This window comes from Perognathus longimembris, chromosome 2 (assembly GCF_023159225.1).
Source record: "Perognathus longimembris pacificus isolate PPM17 chromosome 2, ASM2315922v1, whole genome shotgun sequence".
Classification (NCBI taxonomy): domain Eukaryota; kingdom Metazoa; phylum Chordata; class Mammalia; order Rodentia; family Heteromyidae; genus Perognathus; species Perognathus longimembris.
In genome coordinates this window covers 145,584,240-145,588,296 of record NC_063162.1, presented here as the reverse complement: position 1 = coordinate 145,588,296, position 4,057 = coordinate 145,584,240, and the positions used below count along the sequence as shown (strand labels likewise).

The following is a 4,057-nucleotide window of genomic DNA, read 5'->3' as shown; positions in this document are numbered from 1 at the left end:
TGCCCTATCCTTCAAGTTATTTACAGATAATCATCCTCTACAAGCAAAGGCTCCTATGCTGTATCCTGAAATCACCATTCTTGGCCCCATCGTGACTGACCCCTAGTCTGAGTTGTGAAGTGAGTAGCAATCATGAAGGACCTGCAGTAAGTACAAGGAGGAAAATGTGTGGAACCAAATATCCAGGGCTTCCATTTCAGAAACTCATGTCTCTTATCCTCAGCCCTCATATCCTCAACTCCTTCTTACTGCATTCCTTTTAGTACCTCCAACAACAATAACAATTAAAAACCAACAACAATTACTTTAAAAAGGATTAGGCAACCCCCAACAGATTCATTGAGATATACAAATGTAGAGCTGCACGCCCAACAGTGAGAGACCACAGGAACACACATGTGTACCCACGCACATGCACCCCCATACATGGTACACATAGGAGGCCTGGGTTACAAGTAATGAGTCATCAGGAGTCCTCATGATTCCTCTTTGATCTCTCTCACACTTCCATGCCCAGGTAAAGCTAAAGTTTCATTTGTGTTCCCGATCCTGTTCTCTCTCTCTGGTTTCTGATATTTGTGCCCAGAACTGTCTCCTCTGAGCTTTCTCACTGGTGTTACCTTTGGCCACTCCTCCCCCACCAGCTCTGTCAGCAAACATATGTTTCAGCCTTTAAATATTCTCCCTCAACCTCACCTCTCCTTTCAGTGACTGCCCTTGTTTTATTCCCTGTCCAAGGCCAGACTTTTGAAGAGTGGACTCCATTGCTTAGTGGCTTTCCACAGGTTCCTCAGCCTATTGTGATTTGACCTGATCCAAGTTATTGATCCCACTCTTGCTTGAGTTATCTTCCCAAAGTTAAACCCATTGAGCCGGAACAGTTTTGCTTGAACTGTCTCGTCACATTGTGATTACAGTTGACTGTTGACTACTTCTCACATTCCTACCACTCCCTTAAACACTTTGGTCCACAGAGTGCTCTCTCTCTCTCTCTCTCTCTCTCTCTCTCTCTCTCTCTCTCTCTCTCTCTCTCTCTCGTATTTCTTTTTTTTTTTAAAGCTGGGTGCCAGTGGCTCATGCTTGTAATCCTAGCTACTCAGGAGGCTGAGATCTGAGGATTGTGGTTCAAAGCCAGCTCAGGCAGGAAAGTCCATGAGACTCTTATCACCAATTAGCCAACAGAAAACTGGAAGTGGTGCTGTGGCTCAAGTGGTAGAGGGCTAGCCTTGAACTGAAGAGCTCAGGGACAGCGCTCAGGCTGAGAGTTCAAGACCCACAACTGATAAAAAAAAAATATATTGTAAAGGTGATATACAGAGGGGTTACAGTTACATAGGTAAGGTCATGTATACAATTCTTTCCTTCTTTTTTGGGGGGTGGGGGGTTGGTTGTGGAGCTTGAACTCAGTGCCTGCTTGCTACTATCCCTGAGCTCTTTTGCTCAAGGCTAGCACTCTACAGACATTTTGAGGCATTGTGCCACTTTACAGTTTTGAGTGGTTAATTGGAGATAAGAGCCTGGCTTTGAACCATTATCCTCAGATCTCAGCCTCCTCAGTAGGTAGGATTGGATTACAAGTGTGAGGCACCAGCCCACTGTGAGTACATTTCTTTCTGAACAGTGTTATCCTTCCCTCATTTTTTTTACAAATCCCACCTCATGGGCCCCCACCCTAAGTTGCAAAGTTCAATTCCAACATAAATCTGTTAAGTAAGGCATCCCAAACCATTCAGCAGGACACTCTGCCCATCCCCCCCTCATCATTTGAAAACTAATTAAATCTCACATATGCTAGAGAATGATCTCTCTTTTATTCCTGACAAATTCTTCACCTCTATGTAAATAATCCACATTATAACTAGAGGAGCTATGCAGTGAAAAATAAGATTTGATGTTGTAGTTATATATGTTGATAAGGAAGACACACTGTTAAACACTAGGGGCAAACCCAGGAGGGTGTCTTCCAACTCTTTCCTCCCTCCCTCCCTCCCTCTCCCTCCCTCCCTCCCTCCCTCCCTCCCTCCCTCCCTCCTCCTCTCTCCTCTCTCTTTCTCCACCATTTGGGCAGTCTCACCTGCTGCCTCCCAGGGTTACTACACAGCAGCTTGTGATTGGCAAGTTCCTATCTTTGGTTTGAGATCTATCCCCTGGACAGCTTGGATGTCCATTTATTAGCGCACTCTACTTGGACTGTTTATAGTTACCTCAAGTCTACACTAAGCAGCTCTTCTTCCTCAACAAATCTGCCCTTCTATCAGTGTGTTCAATCAAATATTAGCAACCTACAGGTAAAGTTGCCTGAAGCAGAATCAACAGCCAGTAAACCTTGTCTTGTGGATATGCTTTTCCTTAACACATCTTTGAAAGATAATTTTGATTAGACAGCAAAATAAGTTGTCTTGCCTCTGCTCTAGCCCCTCGGGTGATTTCCGTAGGGAGACTCACTATTTAAAATGTGTTATTTATCCCTCCAAACTCAACTCAGTGCGCCCAAGCATGTATGTTACATTCATTTTTTCTTAAAAATAATATCAAAGTATATATATATATATGTATCAGAAAAAAAATCTTGATTTTCCTGATTAAGGTACTTTAAACATTTTTCCATACCAGTAATAGCATTAGGAAAAAACAGACCTGAGCATGTTAGCACATGGCTCTAATCTTAGTACTCAGAATCTAAGACAGGAGCTTTTCATATTCAAGATCAGCCTGGGCTATATAGCAAGTCTGATGTAGGCTTAGGCTACCTAGAGAGACCCTACCTCAAGAAAACAGGGTAACAACAAAAACCTCTTATTTGTTCTGCCTGGCCAAACATTGTTTCCATTCTTTCAAAATAGGCTACCATCATCCTTTCCAGTCTTAGAGGACTACTTTCCAACTGCTGTCTTTGCATGACTCCTTATTCTCCTCTGATCCACAGTTCACAATACAGATGTAACCATATTTAGAAGATGGAACCCCTGCCTTAAACTATAATCCTTGGGAAATCTAATCCGCCATCATCACTCTCTCTTCCTGTACCAAGATGAATTATTTTTAGTTTCTGAGTAGTAATTCTTCCTTCTTTTTTTTTTTTTTAAGGGAAGAGAGGCAAGAATTGAGGCTTGAACTCTGCGCTTTGTATACTCTCTTAGCCTTTTCTCTTGAGGCGTATACTCTACCACTTGAGCCACACCTCCACTTCTAGCCTTTTGGTGTTTAATTAGAGACAAGAGTGACACAAGATTTCCTGCCTGAGCTGCCTTTGAACCATGATCCTCAGATCTCAGCTGTCTGAGTAGCTAGGATCACTAGTGTGCAGCTCTAATTTTTTTCCTTTTGACTCATGATTTATGGGCCTTCTTCCTTTGCTATGTCCATTCCCTCATTCATCTTTGTGACTGTCCATCTTATTAGTATTGGCTTAAAGATTAGACATGTGCTCTGTGTGTATGCACATGCCTGTGTATATGCTCATGTGTAATCACTGGGGGTGGTAATCACTGACACATAGTTTAGGTTTCTAGACCATTTGTACTGTCTTCTGTGCAAAATGCCTTGCATTTTATTGCCCCTATTGGTTTAAATGTCTGTTTTCGTTAGTAGACTACTAGCTCCCAGAAGACAAAATGGTGCCTGTCTTATTTTCTATTGTATTCCCATAACCTGGCATAGTTCCTGGTACCATGTACTGTGAAATAAATATTCATTCACTGAATTTATGAATGGTTGATGAATATTTTTAGTTTAAGCTCTCTTACTGGTTACACAGGCACTCTGGCTTTGGTTCTAATTTTTCTTTGGCTGTGTTTTAGTTTGTTTTTTTTTAAAAAGAAATAACAATATGCATGTTTGGGTGGGGTTGTATTAATGGAAGATGAACACTTTTGAAAGAATAAGAAATCAGTGTAAACTGGGGGCAAGCGCCTCACACACGTACTCCAAGCTACTCAGGAGGCTGAGGCCCAGAAGATCAAGGTTCCAGGCCAACCCGGGAGGAAAAACAAGCCCACAAGACTCCACTTTCAATAAGCAAGCAAAATGCCAGGCATGGCTCAAGTGGTAGAGTATC

General features: G+C 42.3%; 1 long non-coding RNA gene across 1 annotated transcript; it reads right to left on the bottom strand.

Annotated features, from left to right (window-relative positions):
- Window positions 1–1,614: 1,614 nt before the first annotated feature.
- On the bottom strand, window positions 1,615–3,194 carry LOC125347260. Its single transcript, XR_007210142.1, has 2 exons — window positions 2,058–3,194; window positions 1,615–1,986 (listed from the first exon to the last, which is right to left on the bottom strand). It is a non-coding gene; the product is annotated as an uncharacterized LOC125347260 (long non-coding RNA).
- Window positions 3,195–4,057: the final 863 nt, after the last annotated feature.